This window comes from Marmota flaviventris, chromosome X (genome assembly GCF_047511675.1).
Source record: "Marmota flaviventris isolate mMarFla1 chromosome X, mMarFla1.hap1, whole genome shotgun sequence".
In the NCBI taxonomy this organism is placed as follows: Eukaryota; Metazoa; Chordata; class Mammalia; order Rodentia; family Sciuridae; genus Marmota; species Marmota flaviventris.
The window spans coordinates 64,298,003-64,310,076 of NC_092518.1; the positions used below are offsets into that span (position 1 = coordinate 64,298,003).

Consider the following 12,074-nt stretch of genomic DNA (forward strand, 5'->3'; position numbering starts at 1 on the left):
CAATAACAAAACAAAACAAAACAGAACTAGCTGGGTGTAGAGGTACACGCTTGTAATCCCAGCCTCCCAGGAGGCTCAGGCAGGCGCATTGCGAGTTCAAAGCCAGCCTCAGCAAAAGCCAGGTGCTAAGCAACTCAGTGAGACCCTGTCTCTAAATAAAATACAAAAATAAAAAAAATAGGACTGAGGATGTGGCTTAGTGATTGAGTGCCCCTGAGTTCAATCCCCAATACCCCACCCCCCAATAAAAAACAGAACAAAGTCCTCCTCTCTCTCTTCATGCCCCTTATTGAACTTCTATCTCCACTCCCTTCCCTTCCCAGTATATAGTGACCACAATTCCATTACATTCTTCTACAAGATAGACTTAGGAGTTTCCATGAATGAATGAGAATATGTGGTATTTGTCTTTCTGTATCTACCTTATTTCACTTAAAATAAGGACCTCTAATTCCATCTATGTTGTAGCAAATGAGATGATTTAATTCTTTTTTATGGATGAATAACATTTCCTTGTGTATCTATACCAAATTCTTTATCATTTTTCTGCTAATGGGTTTCCAGGTTGATTCCTTTTCCTATTCCTATGCAATAAATATGGGAATGATAGTGTCATTTTGGCATAATTATTTCAACCCCTTTGGATATATAGACAACAGTGGAATTTGCTGAATTATGCAGTAGTTTTATTTATCTTATGATTAATGATGTTGAGCCTTTTTCATGTACCTATTTAGTTATTTGAATGTCTTCTTTTAAAAATGTCAACTTACATATGCTGCCCATTTTATTTTTTATATTTTTGCTGATGAGTTTTGGAGTTCCTTATATTTTCTGCATATGAACCCCATCAGATATATACATTGCAAGTATTTTCTCCAATTCTTCATTTTCTTCTTCACTCTTTTAATGGTTTCATTTGCTGTGCAGATGCTTTTTAGTTTGGTATAATCCAATTTGTCTATTTTTTGTTTATGTTTTGTTTTGTTTTCTTGCTTTTGGAGTTTTGTTTAAGAAATCCTTGCCAATTTTGATACCCTGAAGTATTTCTTCTTTGTTTGTTTGGGGTTTTTTTAGTTGTTGATAGATCTTTATTTTATTTATGTGGTGCTGAGAATCGAACCTAGTGCCTCACACATGCCAGGCAAGTGTACTACTGCTGAGCCCCAGCCCCACTCCCTCTTCTTTGTTTTCTTTTTTTGGTAGTAATTTCATAGTTTCAGTTCTTCTGCATGTGTATATCCAATTTTCTCAACTCCATTTATTGAAAAGACTATCCGTTCTCAAGTGCTTATTCTTAGAACTCTTGTGAAAAATCAGTTGGCTGTGGATGCATGGATTTCTTTTACACCTTTTCAAAATGTTAGGTAGTTCTTTCAATTCTGAATATAGGACTCCCTTAAGCATCTTTTGTAAGGATTGTATGTGCCCAAGAGGTTGAGCTGATAAATTCCCTCAGTTTTTGCTTGTCTTGGGATGTCTTTATTTTTACCTCATTCCGAAGGAAATGTAGTTTGGTCACTGATTTCTTTTCCCCGCTTGCTAGCTATGGTATTCATGATTAGCAGTTATTTTTCTTTCAGATTTGAAGTATGTTATTGCATTCCTTCCTAGCCTGTAAATTTCTGCTGAGAAATCTCCTGTTAGTCTAATGGTGTTACTATTAGGTTTAAGTTGGCTCTTTTCTTTTTCTCTTGCAGATTTTAGAACCCCTCTTTTGTCTTGTGCTTTTAACAGTTTGAGCATATGCCATGGTGAAGATCTTTTCTGATTATGACTACTGGGGGTCCTATAACCCTCCATACATGGATATCCATATTTTTCTCAAGATTAGGGAAGTTTTTAGCTATTATTTCATTGAATAGGACTTTAACTTTTCCTTCTTCTTCCGATATTCAAAAAATGCAGGTTATTCGTTTGTTTAATGGTCTCTAAAAAGTCTTGAACGCTCTTTTTATGTTTTTTTTATTTTTTCCCTGACTGGGATAATTCAAAAAACCTGTCTTCAAGTTAGGATATTTGTTTTTTCATTTGATCTAGTCTATTGTCAAGGCTTTCAAATGTATTTTTATGTGACGTATTGACCTTTTCATTTCCAAGAATGGTTGGTTTCTTTCTTTCTTTCAGCTAAAAAGAACAGAAGTTTTATGGGTACTCTGACAGCATGCACAGTTGGATGGAAATGCCTATACACAGAAACTCATCCATGATTAACTTTAAAAGCTTTTTTAAGTGAGGAAGTTTTCTTCATCATAATGCTTTCTTTTGTTTCTTCTTTTCATTTTCTTCTTTTTTTTATTATTTCAGTAACATATTTATCAGTTTCTTCCATATTTTGAATCTAGAGGAGCTGATCTCACATCAGGACAGCCAGTTCAATGTTTTTGCCACCTGACTGTTTTTGCCACCTCACTTCCAGGAGTGCCTTGATTACCAGCTTGATGGCAAGATAATATTTCTTAATGGCTTGTTGGTATAGTTCTTCTTCAGGAATTCACCCACCAATTTGAAGCCCTAGTCTATGACACTGGCCTTCTAGGCATGGTATGTACCCAAGAGATTGAGCTGATCAAAAAATAAGTGTAGGAGTGTCATCAAAATTGAAACCCCAAAAGAGGGCCAAATGGCCTCTACTCACTGGTTCACATACAACATTGGTTCAGACTGGTGATGTAGCAGGTAATATACTCCAGGATGACTGGTCCTCCATGGTCAGCTAGTGGTTCTGGCTCTCCACCCCTGCCCTGTTGATGACTATCCTTGTGTTGGCAGTGAGGCCTGCAAAATCCATGCAAACATTGTCATCCAAAGAACAGATCTTCTACACTCTTCTTTCATTTTGTAGTTTGGTCACTGATTTCTTTTCCCCACCAGGAACAACAATGTCCCTTCCTTGAACATCAACCATATTCAAGCCCTTTTTGACAGCCTCCTGTATATATTCCACTTGGAAGAGTTGGCCATTGGTCAAGAAGATGGGGCGTTGTTGCAGTCACAGCTTATGTGGGTAGAGCTCCAGCCATTGCTCAAAAGAGCATATTCAGGATTGCCTGCCCCAGTCTCCCTGGAGCCTCCAAGATTTATGATTGGCTCTTTTTTAAGATCTGAATTTCTCATTCATATCATGCATCCTTTTTTTCTAGTTTCATTCAGTTATTTATCTGCATTCTCTTGGATCTCATTGAGATGCTTTGGAATCATTTAACAAATTCTTTTTAAAAAATATTTATTTAGTTGTAGATGAACATACAGTATCTTTATTTATTTTTATGTGGTGCTGAGGATTGAACCCAGTGCCTCACACATTCGAGGCAAGTACTTTACCACTGAGCTACAGTCCCAGCCCCTTAACAAATTGTTTTAAAAACAATTTTTTTTAGTGTAGTTGGACATAATACCTCTATTTTATTTATTTATTTTTATGTGGTGCTAGGGATTGAACCCAGTGCCTTGCACATACTAGGCAAGCGCTCTACCACTGAGCCCCAGCCCCAGCCTCTAACAAATTCTTTATCAGGCAAGTTTTCTCTATTGTTGTTTTGAGGACATGTTGCTAAAGAGTTATTGTGTTCTTTTCTGGTATAATATTACCTTGCATTTTTATACTTCTTGTGATCCTACATGGAGGTTTGCATATGTGTCAAATCAGTTATCATTATCATTTTATGGTGTAGCCTTCATATTAAGCAGCTCTCTCCTGAAAATGTGTCTTGAGGTGTCTGGAATGTTAGCTTTGTTTGCAACTAGGCACCAAAGTTTAGTCTCCTTGTAGATTTTTTTTTTTTTTTGCTGCAATTAGTGACTTTGGATACAAAGCATATCATGGCAGAGATAAATCTACTTTCTCTGAAGGGCACGCAGGGGTGAAGACACAGTAGCAATTCATGGAGGTGTGGTGCAAACAGCAGTGGATGTGGGGTTCTCAGTCTGTGGTCACTCCTACTATGGGGGTGGTAGCTCCAGCTACATGACAGACATTTCGTCAGGCAATGGCGAGATGAGCTCTGCGGCCAGGAGGGGAGGGTCATCTGCTGTGTCAGTCCCAGCAGTGGTGAGGGTCCTGAAGCACCTGTCCTCAGGCCAGGTGGTATTTCAGGCCAAGGTTCTGCATGGGGTGGGGGTGTGCAGTTGAGAGTGTTGGGGAGGCAATGGTGAGAACCACAGTACCCTCTCTGTGGGGCCCATAACCTGCCTGAAAGCTGAATGTGACCAGAAAAGATATAGGAGCAGGTCATTGGTAGTGTGTTAGGGATTATGGCTTTCCTCCTGGTCCCTTTCTCAGCTCCACATTCCTGGGGGCAGGTTGTATATGTTTTACTTTGATTCAAAATGTATACTTTATGAGTTTATCTATAACAATCCTATCCATACCTCAAAATTTTAAATTTATTATCACCTAGAGTTGGGTTAACAGTTTCTAAGCAACCTTGACTTTCATATGATATTAGAGTAATTTACTCTGAAATACTATCAGAGTCAAAATGGATCACAAGTGGGTTGGATTTTGCAGCAGAGAGAAAAATCAGGAAAATTATTTTCAAGAAACAAAGGGAATCGGATTCTAACTAATAAGTTGAGAGCCAGTATTGAGAAAAGGAATACAAAGTTTGCCAAACCCCCTTATTTAACTTAATTTTGTAGACTGATCCCACTGGAAGCTTCCTTTGTTGTGAATATTCTTCATTGTTGGATGCAACCTAAAGATTGATTACTCACACATTATATTCCATTTTAGTGAGGCACTTTTCTTCTAATAGATTCATAATATTTTTAGGAATCATTAGATACTACTTTGTTTCTCTTTGCTCTATCATTTTGATTATTCTTATTGTACAGATTGACAAATTTAATTTGTGTGGTCAGTGGTAGCTCTTGGTCTAAAATTTCACTTTGATAAGTAAGAGAAATAGACAAGGTGAACAAGCAGGGTTAAGTTAATACAATGATTTTAGCTTCTAAAAAGGAACTAGAACCAACAGGGTAAAAGTGACAGGAGCCAGATTTAATTCATAATAGAAACTTTTTCTAACACATGAATGTTTAACAATAAATTTGGCTGTATGTAGGCTTTTTGAGCTTCGAATTACATACTTGAGAGCTGCATCTGCCAGGAAAGTAATAGAAAGTTTTCTCTTATTGCTTGAATATCTAAAATTCTATAAATGATAATATTATATAATATATAATTAAATATTCTAAAGGAGAAGAGGTACAATGGAGCACTTACTAGATATGCAATTAAAAGGATATAGTATTAGAACAACTAAATATTTCAGAAAGTAAATATAATATGTCTGAACAAATAAGAATGTCTTTTCCTAATAAGTACAAAGCATGGCTTTAATAACTGTAATTTTAGACTCAAAAGTGTAATCAGTGTTCCAGTTTTCCCACATATTATTTATCAAATGAGCTAGCTTACAGACCCATAAAAGGAATATAAGTATCCCTTTTATTTTTCCTGGGAAAATGAGGTATAAAGTTTTAGCACATCATTTATCAGTGTTGCTGACTAATGAGGTAAGTGTAAAGGAATGTATTTATTTTACGGAGTCGGAAATCAATTTTTATTTTTTTAAATCAGTGTTCCATTAGATTTATTTCTATGAGTTCTATCCCTTTCTCTCTCTCTCTTTCTCTCTCTCTCTCTCTCTCTCTCTCTCTCTCTCTCTCTCTCTCTCTCTCTCCTGTCTTCTCATTGTTTAGTCTCTACCCTTTTTACTATTTTTGATGAATACCTCATTGTTTTTCTGGACAGAAATTGATTTCAGTCTTGGGTGGTATGAATTCTAGGATAGTATCTTCTCGTTAGGCCGATGTTTCCTTACCTATTTCAGTCTGTGATCTTGTTCTGGTGGTGGTGATGTGTTTTCTGCTTCACATTCAATCATTCACCAGTCTGGGAGGAGCTCCTCTCCTCAATATTCTTAGTCCCTCCTCTCCCATTTTGGATGCCTATTTCTCTGTTCATTTACATTTTATCTCTGCATATATACCCTTCTTTCCAAAAGGTATCAAAAGGCAGTAGGAAAATCTTAACATCATGACATGGAAAAGAAATGTTTGCATTATCCTTTTACAGCTTTTATCAAACTTAGTTTTGATTGCTAGTATTCTTTCTTCTTTATTAGACTGTGAACTTGATGGAAGGAACTGTAGTTACTTCTTTGTATCTTAAATGCTTCACTCAGCCTTAGGCACAACATTTTCAGTGTGTAACTTAGATGACTAAAATTATAAAATGTTCAATGTCATGTTCGGTATATAAAACAAAAGACACTAAAGCCATTTATTTTATTAAAATCTGTTTGCCCAATATAATATGTCTGAACAAATAAGAATGTCTTTTCCTAATAAGTACAAAGCATGGCTTAGTTGTTTCACACACTTATTTAGTTGCAGAGACATTTGTTTGTTTTGGGTCAGACTTAAAGAGTTTGTCCAAAATTTTGATAAGACACACTGAGTTGTTTTCTGTGAGAACTAGTCACAAAGGTAAAGAGTTACATATCATTTATGATTATAAAACACATGTGCTTATATAAGTGTGAGAAAATTTAAACTTCTGGACAACTCTTCAATCTGAAAACAAGAACACTTGTTGAGCACTGTCTGGAAATAAATTAGGAGTCTAAGTAGGCTTTAATGAAAACTGATGATACAAAGGGCCCCAAGGAATAAAATAGATGCAATAAGTCATCTAAAATTATTATACACCTTTTTATTTTTTACAATTTAAAAATAGCATTGTGTTTTACTATCACATAGCAAACATGTGCTTGTGTAGAAAAAATACACCACTGAGTGAAAAGAAGAGCATAAAAATCATTTGCAGAATGATTGTACCCAAATAATTCTGATTAATGACTTGGTGCATGGATTTCTGATCTTCCTTTACTGAACAATAAAGTATAAAATAGTGGTATAACCACTTTAATTAATAGCATTCAGTATGATGTAAGGAGAAAGTAATTTATTTTTCTTCACATTCATTAAACTCTCTTGTGGAATATTTCTTGCTCCTGATTGAAATTTCAGATGCGTACCACAGATTCAATCTTAGATGGCCAGTCTAGTCTAGTAATCATATAACTTTAAACTCTCAATTTAAAACTTCCAACTTCCTCCAGCAATAACCTGCTTCAGGCTTGATACTAGGGGAGGCATGATCAGTGCTCTAATTCAGATCTGTAATGACCCCCTAAAGCCCATGTGTCAAAGGTTTGGTCCCTAAGCTGTGGTGTTATTAGGAGGTGGTAGAACTTTGAAGAGGTGGGGTACGGTGGGAGGAGAGTGGGTTATTTGAGTAATGCCCTCAAAGAGGATTGTGGGAAACCATGTGTACCTTTCTCTCTTGTTTCCTGGCTGCCACTGCCCTGAGTTGAGCAGCTTTGCTTTATCACATGCTCTCCACCATGACATGCTGCCTCACCTCATTTTATAATCAAACTAACTGAAGCAAAGAAAGGTTGAGTAACTTGCCCAAGTTTACAAAATAAGTTAGTGATGTATCTAGGATATAAGGTCAAGAAGTCTGCCTCCAGAACTCACAACAAATGTGTTAGGCTTGCAAACCTACATAGAATTATATGTGGTTTCTGTGAGGCCAAACAATATGGCTTTATGTTGTTTGTAAATTATTGGTATTAAATGCAGGCAAATTATTTGGACACCATGGCTACTTAAAAAGCCTGTACTCATTTTTGTGTATAAGCTTTCCTTTGGAAGTGTCTCAAAAGTTCAAGAAGCATTTCTAGTAGCAGTTAAATAGATATGGCCACCAGTATTTGAAATGTTTTTGAAATGTATTAATTGTGTAAAAGTGGTTCCTGGACATGCTAAGAAATAATTCCAATGAAATACAAGGGTTTTAGATGAGAAGCCAAAGTTTATCTGTATCTCAGTCCTGCTGTTAAAAGGTTCATAGAAAAAAAGAGTAAAATTACAGTCACTGGAGGATAGGAAGGACAGAGGGTGAGAAAGGGTAGAAAGACGTTGTAAACAAGGATCAAATCACAATTAGATAGGAAGAACAAATTCTAAGGTCCCACATCACATTAAGGCAACCACATTTTATAATAATTTATTATATATTTAATAAAGAACTTAAAGAAAAGAGTTCATATATTTTAATATAAAGAATTGATAAATGTTTAAGGAGATGGAAATGTTAATTAACCTAATTTGATCATTACACATTATATGCATATATCAAAATATCACACTATATCTCACAAATATGTAATTTTTTTGTGTATCAAGTTAAAATAAATTTAAATAAAACAGAAAATACAGCTACATGAAAAAAAGTTTCTCATGAACCCTTTCAGAAATAGTCTACACATATACAAGCATGCATAAGTATGTATGTACATGTGTGTGTGTTTAAGAAATGTGATCACACTTTACAGTCTGTACCCTTTTCTAATACTTATACCTTGAACATCTGTCCATATCTAATGTAAAGAACTAAACTCATAATCTTTTAAAGTTTTGTCTTTTTTTTTTTTTTTTTTTGGTACCAGGGATTGAACGTAAGGGCATTTAACCACTGAGCCACATCCCCAGCCAGTTTTATATTTTATTTTGAGACAGGATCTCACTAAGTTGCTTAGGGCTTTGCTAAGTTGCTGAGGCTGGTCTTGAATTTGTGATCCTCCTGCCTCACCCTCCCTAGTCACTGGGATTATAGGTGTGTGCCACCAAGCCAAGCTCCTCTTAGGGTTTGTTTGGATTTTTTTTTTTTAATATTTTTTAGTTGTTGATGTACCTTTATTATTTATTTATTTATATGTGGTGCTGAGGTTCGAACTCAGTGCCTCACACATGCAATCTACCACTACCAATCTACCACTGAGCCACAACCCTAGCCCCTCATCTTAGGGGTTTTAATAACATTTCTTGATTAAAAATCAGTTATATTAGATTCTGCCCATTTCATTGTTGCATCTTACACTTGGGAGTGTCTTCTTCTGCCTACAAGAGTTTTCCTACAATTTTGTAAAATTGAGAAGATAAAGTTTGCTTCTGTAGTCTATGGCTTTCATTTTCTGGAGTCTCCACACATCTGTGACACCAGTTCTCTGACTTTTTCTTTCAGATGTTCATTCTTCTCTCTGTACAACTTTGCTTTAAAGAAAGCCTCTACTAGCAGAACTTTAGCTCCTGGTGTGTCTTTTTTTTTTTTTTTTAGAAAGAGAGAGAGAGAATTTCAATTTTTTTTTTTTTTTTAGTTTTCGGAGGACACAACATTTTTGTTTGTATTTTGTGCTGAGAATCGAACCCAGGCCGCACGCATGCCAGGTGAGCGTGCTACAGCTTGAGCCACATCCCCAGCCCCCCTGGTGTGTCTTGATAGCTTCATGTTATTTCTCCCCAAACATGTAATTGTATGCATAACATCATATTTGTTATGAGGGATGTTGCCTCCTACAATGAAGTTCCCAAATACAAAAGTTTCCATTAAAGAAGAAAATCAAATATAATGTTCTGAGGTTTTCAGTACAGATACATATACTTCAAAAATAATGAGATAATATGCTCTCCACATTTCTAATGTTAACATGTTCTTCTTTTGTGAAATGATGGTAAATAATTGATGGTCATTGATTTTTATTACTATTACTTGGTAAAATAGAAATCTGCCTACCTATTATTAGGGAAGGGAGGGTAAAGGAGAAAGAGAAATAAAGTTTGTATGGGCTCTTTCCACTATTACTATAGTCACATTGCACATCGGTCTGTATATACAATATAGATGGTTGAACCTATTCACAGGTATCACTGTGTTTAAGTAGATAAAAATCACATTATTGTCATAATAATAATCTTTCTTTGGCTAAAGCTATATATTGTGTTACATTCTTGTGATGACAAAAAAAAAAAAAAAAAACAATGAAGTAAAACCAAATGGATTTTAGAACTAACAAAAGCTAATTTGTTAGTTTTTTTTTTTTCAGGGTTCTACAAATACTATATGTGCTTTTCAAGTTTTAGTACCTAATACTTTTTTTGTAAATTAGACTTTTGTTCATCTAGGAACTGCATGGTTTATTCCCTTCATGATAGAAAATCAGTCTTTCTTTGTAAGAGAGAGGCTATTCTTGTGCACTAAATAAGATTTTAGGAGAAGACACAAGAGTGTGAAGGAAAAAGGGCCACTCCCCAAGCTGGCCAAACTACAGAATTTAGAGCTGAGAATGACTGCATAATTTTTTTATAAAATAAAGTTCAAGAAAAAATATGATTTCCCCAAAGTAAATCAGGTTGTCAGGAGTAAGGACAAGACAACTATTTTATTTCAGGCCAGCCTTCCTCTACAGAACATTCTCTTTGACAAATTGATTATTTTAGTTTTTTTTTTTTTTTTTCATTTGTTGTTTTTAGATATACATTGCAGTAGGGTGTATTTTGACACATTAAACATACATTTCATGGGCCCAGAAGTAAAACATTTCTAGTCTTAGAATCATCAGAGTAGAACAAAAATTAACCAAAGGACCTGATCAACATAAAAAGATACAATATCCTTCTAGGAAAATTGACATGGTATTTCCTACTCTATTTTGTAAAACAAATTAAAATGAAATGAATATAACAAAGAACTCTGGCTTACCTAGAAAGAAAGATATTTCTACAGAGTATTCATTTCCTTTCTTTGTTCATATAAATTCAGTATAAATTCACATTATGTGAAGTGATTAGAGGCAAATAGAATTTGGGGTTCTAGTATAAAATAATTAACATTATTTTTGATATTTTATTGGCATATTATTCTAAAATTCACAAAATTCCTTCATATTCATGTTCATAATCTCATTTGCTGCTCACATCATCTCTAAGGCTAGACTACTTAGTGTTATACTTTGTCTTTTCTCTGAGGCCAACACACTTTACTAAATATGGTTAATGTCTCTCATATATCAACACACACACACACACACACACTAAATGGATTTTCTACAACTTTCTTCCCCTTTTTCCTATGTCATGCTGACTGTGTCTTGCAGTGGTTCTGTTTTAGAGACAAACGAGACAAGGCACCGAAGATAGCAGGAAACAGTTTTATTTGGCTGCAGCCAGGTTCAGAGGGCACAGCTTTTGCTGTAATCAATCAATCCCCTGAACCCTGAGTTCAGGGAATTTCAGAGTTTTATACCCAGCATGTAAGGGGAGGGGCTCAGAAGTTCACAGTCTGCAGAAGTTCATATAAAAGCAGCTTTTTCTTTCACTGTTCTGGGCAAGTTAACTCTTCAAGGACAACACCTGAGAAGGGGAGAGCTTCTTCTCCCCTTTCTTTCCTCCCCCTGCCAGCTGTTACCATGGGCCCATTTGTAACTTATCTTAAAAATGTAGACATCTCTGTGAAGCCCAGCTCAAGGCCAGAGACCTTGTTTGCACATTTCTTCAAAGTACTATACTGGATACGTTTATGAAAAACTAGTAAGGGGGTGTCCAGCACCTGGAGTGCTGGTATCTTCTTGGCCAATGGCCAAGTAAACAGGGCAACATGAAAATAGGAAGTTTATCTATAATGGACTTTTTTGCTGACAGTCCTAAAATCAGCCATGGTGAAGCAGGCTTTTCTGTGGAGAAAGGGAGTGCCACTTCAGTTCCTCACTTAAAATTCTTGAGAGATTTTAGCTGGAAAGAGGAGATTCAACTTCCCTTTTCTGCTACTACTTGCATTTAAAAAAAAAAATAAAATATTTTTATTAAATATAACAATGAATGAAATCTATCTTTATTTGTTATGGCTTATTTGATGTTTTAAATTTCTTTAATTTTTACTTAGTGAATTGTAGTTATACAGGGTAGGTAGCATTTTGATATGTTCATAAATGCATTTAATGTAGCTTTATCCGTTTCAGTCCTTAATACTATCCCCTTTACTCCCTTCCTCTCTCTTGCACCTCAAAAAATAGTTTACCAAACTTTGCCAGGTGCAGTGGTGCATGCCTGTAATCCCAGCAATTTGGGAGGCTGAGGCAGGACAATCACAAGTTCAATGTCAGACTCAGCTACTTAGCAAAGGCCATCATGAACTCAGTGAGACCCTGTCTCAAAACAATAAA

General features: G+C 35.5%; 1 pseudogene; it reads right to left on the reverse strand.

Annotated features, from left to right (window-relative positions):
- Positions 1-2,250: 2,250 nt before the first annotated feature.
- On the reverse strand, positions 2,251-2,791 carry LOC114091088 (proteasome subunit alpha type-7 pseudogene; annotated as a pseudogene).
- Positions 2,792-12,074: the final 9,283 nt, after the last annotated feature.